Genomic DNA, 10,015 nt, shown 5'->3' on the forward strand with positions numbered 1-10,015 from the left:
CCCTCAGCCTGGGTAAACTTATGAGTGATCAGGTCAGAAAGGCAGACATTTACTGCATATTGGGAGGGGTTATTGTGTAAAAGGGCATTTCTGGCCATAAACCCTGCTTCACACCGCAGACGTCCCTTGTGAAATGACCCTCTTTATATTAAAGACAAATTTCAGGTACCTGAGGGAAGATGGTAACGTCCAGGCTGAAGATTCCCCATCCTCCGCTGTTTCAGATTTTGAATTGCACGGTAACTGATTGCAAAGCTGTGGCTCCACGTCACAAAAAAGGCTCCCTCCTGATTCAGCGAGTCTGATATGATTACAAGGAAGAACAGCTTGGATTGCCAACTGGCTCCAGGTTATCAGGACAGGTTGATCCAGTCCTGGTCTTACCCCACTGAAAAACATGCGTCCAAGCCCCCGAGAAACTAATAGCACTCATCACATGCAAATGCATATTAATGAGGCCATTAGCTACACTCCCCCGATTCAAAAATACAAATGTGCACCCAACCCAACCATTCCTACCCTCAGACATTACTGCCTGTCCATGAGCAAGTATTAATCCAGGAGCCCAAAATGTGTACAGAAAAGCAGAAATACTGCTTTCCTGTGCTTCCTCCCATGTGGTGATATTAAGTCAGAGTCACTGAAAAATTAGAACTGTTCAAAAAATCAAAGAAAGTGTCTCTGAGGTCAGGTGAGGAAAAGGGACTCTGAATTAAGGAGCATCCGTTCTCCTAACCCACACTGACAGCCGCCTCTCCTGGATTCCCGCTGCAGAGGAGGCACTAGGGATGCAAACTTTTCCCTAGCGCCTGCTTTCTACCATGGAAGCTCATTTACATATTAAATCTGGTGCCCCGGAGAGGTCGATCAGTGCGTGTTAGGAGAGCGTTTATTAGTATTTCATCGGCCTGATAAAGTGACTCTGCTATTCTGTGTCCTTCTCATGAGATCCTCCTCCCTAAAACTCTCTGCTCTCATTCTTTCCTTTAGGATCCTCCTGCTCAGGTAAGTCTAAACCTTTACTCCTGCTAATGGTTCCCTAAAGTGACTCTGCTATTCTGTGTCCTCTCCATGAGATCCTCCTCCCTAAACTCTCTGCTCTCATTCTTTCCTTTAGGATCCTCCTGCTCAGGGTAAGTCTAAATCTTTCCTCCTGCTAATGGTTCCCTAAAGTGACTCTGCTATTCTGTGTCCTCTCCATGAGATCCTCCTCCTCCATAAACTCTCTGCTCTCATTCTTTCCTTTAGGCTGATATTGAAAAACGTCTGGTAAGTCTAAACCTTTACTCCTGCTAATAGAAATGTGAATCGTGTGATTGATCGTCTTAACGATCGATTTCAGCTGGGCGGGGGAGGGGAATCGGATCGTCGCCGTTTGGGTTTTTTAAATATCGTGAAAATCGTGTAATCGAAAACCAGCACACTAAAACATCCCTAAAACCCACCCCGACCCTTTAAAATAAATCCCCCACCCTCCCGAACCCCCCCAAATGCTTTAAATTACCTGGGGTCCAGTGGGGGGGGGGGAGGGGAAGGGGGAGGGCGGGAAAACCGGCACACTAAAACAACCCTAAAACCTACCCCGACCCTTTAAAATATCCCCCACCCTCCCAAACCCCCCCCAAAATGCTTTAAATTACCTGGGGTCCAGAGGAAGGGTCCCGGTGTGATCTTTTACTCTCGGACCTCCGGTGCTTGTAGAAATGGCGCCGGCGCCATTTTGTTTTTTGTCCCCCGACCCGGACCCCCACTGGACCCCCAGGGACTTTTAGCCAGCTTGGGGGGGGGCCTCCTGACCCCCACAAGACTTGCCAAAAGTCCAGCAGGGGTCCGGAACGACCTCCTGCAGTCGAATCGTGTTTTCTATGGCCGGCGCCATTTTGCTCTCTTCCCATGAGATCCTCCTCCCTAAACTCTCTGCTCTCATTCTTTCTTGTAGAACCTGAATGGAATAGTGATAAGTCTAAACCTTTACTCTGCTAATGCTTCCCTAAAGTGACTCTGCTATTCTGTGCCCTTCCCATGAGATCCTCCTCCCTAAACTCTCTGCTCTCATTCTTTCTTGTAGAACCTGAATGGAAGAGTGATAAGTCTAAACCTTTACTCCTGCTAATGCTTCCCTAAAGTGACTCTGCTATTCTGTTGCCCTTCTCATGAGATCCTCCTCCCTAAACTCTCTGCTCTCATTCTTTCTTGTACAACCCGAAAGGAATAGTCGTAAGTCTAAACCTTTACTCCTGCTAATGCTTCCCTAAAGTGACTCTGCTATTCTGTGCCCGTCCCATGAGATCCTCCTCCCTAAACTCTCTGCTCTCATTCTTTCCTTTAGGCTGATATTCAAAAACATCTGGTAAGTCTAAACCAGTGGCGTAGCCAGAATTGATTTTTTGGGTGGGCATAAGGTTAACATGGGTGGGCTGTAGGCATGCAGGTCTACTAGTTGTTTTTTTTACTGATAAATAATGCCATATACTGCACCCTAGAATGGCTTTCTAAGTAATTTGCAACAGCCATTATGCATCATTTATGAAACTTTAAAATAATTTACTTAAATTATTTCTAGCACTAGCATTAAAAATTCCTTATTAAACAGAATTTATTTTATATTTATTGCAGTTAATAAATGCACAAGTATAGAAAACAATCAGATCCAATCATGTAATAAAACAAAAATTAATGTATTCTTTCATGAACCATCTTTGCAGAAAACCAGAAATCTTCATAAATACAATAAAATATAATTAATCATCAGAACAGGTGCAGCACAGAGCTAGGGCAATTCACATTATAACTAATATGAAAACAAAATTCAAATTCTGGTGTCACCTCAGCAAAAAATAGCCCTCCACTGCTATTTTGTGAAGTAACACAAACTCTTGCAAAGAAACAGGCATCTGGAACCTTGCCATACAGTCACAGCATTGACTCAGGATTCAAATAACAGCAACATTATGAAAAAGCAGCAATGCAATACTAAACCAGGCCCTAGAACATTAATACATCACCTACGGGAATAACAGAACAAGCTGGACTACTACTACAGAGAAACTACACACTAGCAGAAATATTGCATTTCTGTCACACACAGGCAAAATGTTGCGGTACCGGTCGCACTCCTCGTGACCGGCCCCTTACCTGGCTCCGGTTCCCGGGGGTCGGCGCGGGCTCCCAATCGCCCCGCTCCTGCTCCGGCCTAGTTCGCGGCGCTCCCACGAGGGGAGACGCCGTCAGAAGCTGTCAGCCCCGCCCCTAGGGCGCGCGCGCGCAGAGGGAACCCTTTTAAAGGGCTTCTGGCGCGAAGAGCCGGATCTGCCCCAGAGTGACGTCAGATGCCGAGGGGGATTTAACTCGGCATCTGACTCCCTTTCAGTGCCTTGCAACGCGGTCGCTCCTGGGAGTAAAGAGTTGCTGATCCTGCCAGCTTGTTCCTGTGTTCCTGACCCTGCCAGCCTGTTCCTGTGTTCCTGATCCTGCCTGCCTGTTCCAGTGTTCCAGATCCTGCCAGCCCATTCCGGTAATCCTGAACCTGGTCCGTCTCATCATCTTCGACTTCTGCTGCCTGCCCTGAACCTGGTCCGTCTCATCGTCTACGACTTCTGCTGCCTGCCCTGATCCTGGTCCATCCCTTCGTCTGCGGCCTTCACCTTTCCACGGTCAGCCTCCTAAGTCCCAGCGGTCCGGCCCCCACAGCTCCTCTGGAGGTGTCATGGATCTCCAGGGTGAAGACCTCGCTTCTCCTGCCATGGTCTGCCTTCCGACCGGCTCTCTCTGCACGGGACACCGCCTCAACCAGCTGGACTAAGGAACCAACTCCCGACTACAACACAAAACTGAGACCGACCCTTACCTAATATAGAAATAAGAGACTATAAATTAGAAACAGAAACATGTAGATAAAGCCAAAATAGAAAGCCCGAGAAACTAAATTTTCTGAACAGTGGAATACTTAAGAAAGAGCAAATTACAAAAATATAAGAAATACACATTCCCAAAGATGACATATTTAAATTGCTCGTAATAATAAGGCTAAAGTACAACAGATTATCTACAAAACAAATCACAGTGAATTACGTTTTTTTGTATTATTAAGTAGACCTCATACATAGGCGTAGATGTGAATGCTATTCAGCATAACGTTTTACACCAGTAGCATAATCTTGGGTCAGAAATGAATTTTATATGCTTAGTGAGTCCAAAGTGAAAAGAATTCAAAGTTGATGTAGCATGACATTTCTCATTGTATTCATTGTTGCAGAATTTCTTAACTCATCATAGAAATGACAACATTCAATTTCTTAAGATAATGTAGTAATGTGAGGAAACGCATTATTTCCATGTTGGTGAAAATGCCACGAAAATCATCTCACATACATTCGGCTCCTTGATGAAGGCAGATGCCAAAACACGGTCCGGTCGGGCTAGTACACCTCGAGCCTTGTAACATCTTTAACTCTCAGGCGTTTCTTCACATGCAAAAAAAGCTAAGTAGCTTCATTATCTTAAGAAATTGAATGTTGTCAATACTATGATGAGTTAAGAAATTCTGCAACAATGAATACAATGGGAAATGTCGTGCTACATCAACTTTGAATTATTTTCACTTTGGACTCACAAAGCATATAAAATTCTTTTCTGACCCATGATTATACTACTGGTGTAAAACGTTATGCAGAATTGCATTCACGTCTACGCCTAAGTATGAGGTCCACTTAATGATACAAACATAATTCACGGTGATTTGTAGTACTTTAGCCTTCTTATTATTACAATTTTATACACGGCTACTACCTGTCCATAAATTTTGAGAGAGCGGTTGTGTTGCTTATATTTAAAATGCTAACATCTCAAAATAATTTTTTTTTTTACCTTTGTTGTCTGATCTTTGTATTTTTCTAATCAAGCTTCCATTCTCACCCACCCACACAAACCCAGGCTCCCATTCTCACCCACACACAAACCCAGGCTCCCATTCTCACCCAAATATACATACATTCAAGCTCCCATTCTCACCCATACACAAACCCAGACTCCCAATCTTACCCACACATACACACATTCAAGCTCCCATTCACCCACATATTCAAGCTTCCATTCTCACCCACACACAAACCTAAACTCCAATTTTCACCCACACACACACACACACACACTCAAACTCCCATTCTCATCCACACATACACCTTCAAGCACGTGGACAGCTTCCGCTTCCTCCCCCCAAAGCAGGAAGATCCGCTGGCCTTTCCTGCTGCCACCGGCCTCCTGCTATCTTCGGGCGTCGGGCCATATGGCCTGCCGATCTTCCTGCTTGGGGGGGGAGGGGGAGGAAGTGGAAGTTGTACGCTGCGCTTCTGCTCCCCCCCCCAAACAGGAAGTTCAGCGGGGCGTATGGTGGGAGGAAGCGGAAGCTGTGCACGGCGCTTCCGCTCCGCCCCCCCAAACAGGAAGATCGGTTGGCCATACGGTCAAGGCAGCGCTTCCCCATGTGTGCAGTGATGGCACGCGAGGCGTGGGTTCTCTTGTTCGCTGTCGCAGGGATGGGATCCTGCGACAGCCTTGCAGTTCCGGTGCCAGTTGGGTGGGCCTGGGTCTTAGTTGGGTGGGCAGCTGCCCACCCAGGCCCACCCGTGGCTACGCCCCTGGTCTAAACCTTTATTTCTGCTAATTATTCCCTAAAGTGACTTTAAGCTCTGGAATTTGTTTCCATAGGATGTGGTTAGTGCAGTTAGTGTAGCTGGGTTCAAAAAAGGTTTGGATAAGTTCTTGGAGGAGAAGTCCATTAATGGCTATTAATCAAGTTTACTTAGGGAATAGCCACTGCTATTAATTGCATCAATAGCATGGGATCTTCTTAGTGTTTGGGTAATTGCCAGGTTCTTGTGAACTGGTTTGCCCTCTGTTGGAAACAGGATGCTGGGCTTGATGGACCCTTGGTCTGACCCAGTATGGCAATTTCTTATGTTCCTCTGACTTTACTATTCTGTGCCCGTCCCATGAGATCCTCCTCCCTAAACTCTCTGCTCTCATTCTTTCCTTTAGGGTGGTCTTCTTAACAATGTGTTGAGCAGGGTAAGTCTAACCTTTTGCTCCTACTAGATGTTCTGTAAAGTGACTTTGCTATTCTGTGCCCGTCCCATGAGATCCTCCTCCCTAAACTCTCTGCTCTCATTCTTTCCTTTAGGCTAATATTAGAAAACTTCTGGTAAGTCTAAACCTTTACTCCTGCTAATGCTTCCCTAAAGTGACTTTGCTGCTCTATGCCCATCCCATGAGATCCTCCTCCCTAAGCTCTCTGCTCTCATTCTTTCCTTTAGGATACTCCTGCTCAGGTAAGTCTAAATCCTTTCTCCTGCTAATGCTTCCCTAAAGTGACTTTGCTGCTCTGTGCCCATCCCATGAGATCCTCCTCCCTAAGCTCTCTGCTCTCATTCTTTCCTTTAGGATACTCCTGCTCAGGTAAGTCTAAATCCTTTCTCCTGCTAATGCTTCCCTAAAGTGACTTTGCTGCTCTGTGCCCATCCCATGAGATCCTCCTCCCTAAACTCTCTGCTCTCATTCTTTCCTTTAGGCTGATATTGAAAAACTTCTGGTAAGTCTAAACCTTTACTCCTGCTAATGGTTCCCTAAAGTGACTTTGCTGTTCTGTGCCCGTCCCATGAGATCCTCCTCCCTAAACTCTCTGCTCTCATTCTTTCCTTTAGGCTGATATTGAAAAACTTCTGGTAAGTCTAAACCTTTACTCCTGCTAATGGTTCCCTAAAGTGACTTTGCTATTCTTTGCACTTCTCATGAGATCCTCCTCCCTAAACTCTGCTCTCATTCTTTCCTTTAGGGTGGTCTTCTTAACGATGTGTTGTGCAGGGTAAGTCTAACCTTTTGCTCCTACTAGTTGTTCTGTAAAGTGACTTTGCTGTTCTGTGTCCGTCCCATGAGATCCTCCTCCCTAAACTCTCTGCTCTCATTCTTTCCTCTAGGGCTGGGCTTCCAAACTTTTAATCACTGTGACCCCATTTCAGCATTGAAAATGTGCATGACCCCAGGGAATGACCAAAATAAATTAGCAGAGGGGTAGTTCACCTCCCAACAATCACTCCTCACTCTCCCTGCACTCCAGTTACCGTATTTCCACGACAATAACCCGCCCACGTATATAACCCGCCCACACACATAACCCGCAGGTTTTCAAGATTTATGAAAAAAAGTTTTAATATACCCCGCCTCCTCATATAACCCGCAATTCAAAAAAAAAATAAATTTTTAAATACCTGTCGGAGGGCCGCGTGGGTCCAGGCGGGCGGCGGGAGCCGGGTGGTCGCGTGTTAAATCTAGGCCGCGGGCGGGTGGGCGCTTGTTCCAGGCGGGGGCGGGTGGACGCGCGTTAGTTCGAGACGGCCGGCGGGTGGTCGCGTGTTAAATCTAGGCCGGGTCGCACAGGCGCGCATTCATTCACTGCCGGTGGGGGCAGCCCCCACCGGCAGTGAATGAATGCGCGCCGAAAGCAGCTTGTTCCAGGCGGCGGTGGCGGGTGGACGCGCGTTAGTTCGAGGCGGGTGGTCGCGTGTTAAATCTAGGCCGGGTCGCTCAAGGCAATCTAGGCCGGGTCGCTCAAGGCAGTCACATGCCGTGACGTCACGGCATGTGACTGCCTTGAGCATCGAATCGCAGGGGTCGCATTCATTCATCCAGGCGGAGGAGCCGGCTGCTTTCGCCGCTACTGCCTTGAGCGCCGAAAGCAGCCGGCAGCGGCAGCTGAAAGCAGCCGGCTCCTCCGCCTGGATGAATGAATTCATTCACTGCCGGTGGGGGCTGCCCCAGCCCCCACCGGCAGTGAATGAATGCGACCCCTGCGATTCGATGCTCAAGGCAGTCACATGCCGTGACGTCACGGCATGTGACTGCCTTGAGCGACCCGGCCTAGATTGCCTTGAGCGACCCGGCCTAGATTTAACACGCGACCACCCGCCTCGAACTAACGCGCGTCCACCCGCCACCGCCGCCTGGAACAAGCTGCTTTCGGCGCGCATTCATTCACTGCCGGTGGGGGCTGCCCCCACCGGCAGTGAATGAATGCGCGCCTGTGCGACCCGGCCTAGATTTAACACGCGACCACCCGCCGGCCGTCTCGAACTAACGCGCGTCCACCCGCCCCCGCCGCCGCCTGGAACAAGCGCCCACCCGCCTGCGGCCTAGATTTAACACGCGACCAATCAGGAAGCGGCCGGGCGCAGGGATAGGACGGACTCCTCTCAGCTGCAGCCTATTCAGAGTCGGGAAACTTTATTGGTTGTAAAATTTTTTCTGGATAACCCGCCCACGTTTATACCCCGCGGGGGGCATGCGGGGTAGGTAAAAACGCACATTACCCGCGGGTTATATGCGTGGAAATACGGTAATTCCCTCTCAACTTCCATTCCATCCAGAGGCCCTCACCCCCCCCCCCCCAGCAGCCCCCTCTCTCAACCTCCTCTCCACTCACTTCCCCAGCCCATCCATCCCTTTTCACATCTTCCCACCTGTATCTCTCTCACTCTCAAGTCCTTCTTATAAATCCCAGTTCATCCTCTGTATTCCCCTCCCACTCATCCCATCCCCATTCCCTCCTCACCTCAGAACGTCTCCACCTCCCCTCTGAACATTGTCACATTGCATCCAACTTCTCCCCTCTTACCCCACCTCCTTGTACATCCCCCACCCCGCTGATCCTCTGTCATCTCCTCCCTCACCCTCCACAGCCAATCCCTCTTCACCTTAACCAACCCTCAGTCTCTCCCGTTCTCATCTGCTCCTTCAAACATCCCTTTTTCATTTTTATTTTATTTTAAAACTATTTCCTATCTGCCACATCCCTGTTAGTTTGTGGTGGATGACATCAGACAGCACAACTGAAAATGCTGTAACAGAATTGAGATAAAACAAGTAGAAAAATGACAAAGTAAACTGATTGCGAGCCGTTCAGCCTCCTGCCAGCGTTTGCTTGAACAGAAGTTTTCCAGGCTTTTTAGAGGATTTCGTGCAGGCGATTCCTCGAGCTGCTCAGGAAGGATTTCCGAGGCCTTGGTGCTGATCTTGGAAAAGCTCCCTCTCTGCTCACCTCTATGGTGCAGCTTTCAGAGAAGGGGATTCAAGTGGATTCTTGTTTCCAGATCTTAATACTGGAATAGGATTAATATTCACAAAACAGTGACCCTAGCTGAAGGTTTGGTGACCTCCTCTGGGGTCAAGACGCACAGTTTGGGAAGCCCTGCTCAAGAGTATGACTTCTGGTGACTTGTTAAACAGTGCGGTGAGCACAAACCTTTCCTCAAGCTAATGGTTCCCTAACGTGACTTTGCTGTTCTGTGCCCGTCCCATGAGATCCTCCTCCCTAAACTCTCTGCTCTCATTCTTTCCTTTAGGTTATTCCTGCTCAGGTAAGTCTAAATCCTTTCTCCTGCTAATGGTTCCCTAAAGTGACTTTGATCTTCTGTGTCCTCCCCATGAGATCCTCCTCCCTCCCTGAACTCTCTGCTCTCTTTCTTTCCTTTAGGAAATGTTCTTACCTTCTCGTTTCTCTTACAAGGCCAAACCTTTTTTCCCCCTGATGATTGTTCTTTAGCAGTTGCTGTTTATATTTGTGTTACTGCCTCAGAAAAAGTTCCTCTTTGTAATCTCTGTTTCTCTTCTCTCCTAAAGCGAAGAAACCTCTAACTGCAGGTAAAATCAGCTTCCTTCTTTCCTTAATATTAAGAGTTTAATGGGGACGAGAGCTCCCTGCTGAATCAGTAAATGATGAACAGATGAAGAACAATTCCCCTCCCAGTCTGCCCCCCTGGTTTTCTGCCAGAACTTCCCACACTCAAACCAGCACCTGCTTCCCATCTCCTCCTACCTCCTACCTCCACCCGTAATGTATTAACTGATCTCACTCCCCCCCCCTCCCCCCGCCACCTCTGGTCTCTAAATAATCTTCAGTGCAATTTTACCATAACATTAGCAGAATGAGGTAATTCTCTTTCCATGAACCCCCAATTCACTCCCC

The 10,015-nt window shown here is 47.9% G+C and overlaps 1 long non-coding RNA gene across 2 annotated transcripts in view; it reads left to right on the top strand.

The window, feature by feature from the left end:
* LOC115079668 overlaps nt 1-9,690 on the top strand; it is a 42,311-nt gene extending 32,621 nt beyond the window's left edge. Inside the window, exons 1-10 of one of the 2 annotated variants that reach the window (XR_003853355.1) lie at nt 2,324-2,350; nt 6,037-6,066; nt 6,179-6,199; nt 6,312-6,326; nt 6,439-6,453; nt 6,566-6,586; nt 6,699-6,719; nt 6,830-6,859; nt 9,393-9,407; nt 9,670-9,690. This is a non-coding gene — a long non-coding RNA (uncharacterized LOC115079668). Of the gene's footprint in view, nt 1-2,323; nt 2,351-6,036; nt 6,067-6,178; nt 6,200-6,311; nt 6,327-6,438; nt 6,454-6,565; nt 6,587-6,698; nt 6,720-6,829; nt 6,860-9,392; nt 9,408-9,669 lie in introns of those variants that run through there. The other variant, XR_003853356.1, reaches the window with a different exon arrangement.
* The last annotated feature ends 325 nt before the right edge of the window (nt 9,691-10,015 follow it).

This window comes from Rhinatrema bivittatum, chromosome 1, assembly GCF_901001135.1.
Source record: "Rhinatrema bivittatum chromosome 1, aRhiBiv1.1, whole genome shotgun sequence".
Lineage (NCBI taxonomy): Eukaryota > Metazoa > Chordata > Amphibia > Gymnophiona > Rhinatrematidae > Rhinatrema > Rhinatrema bivittatum.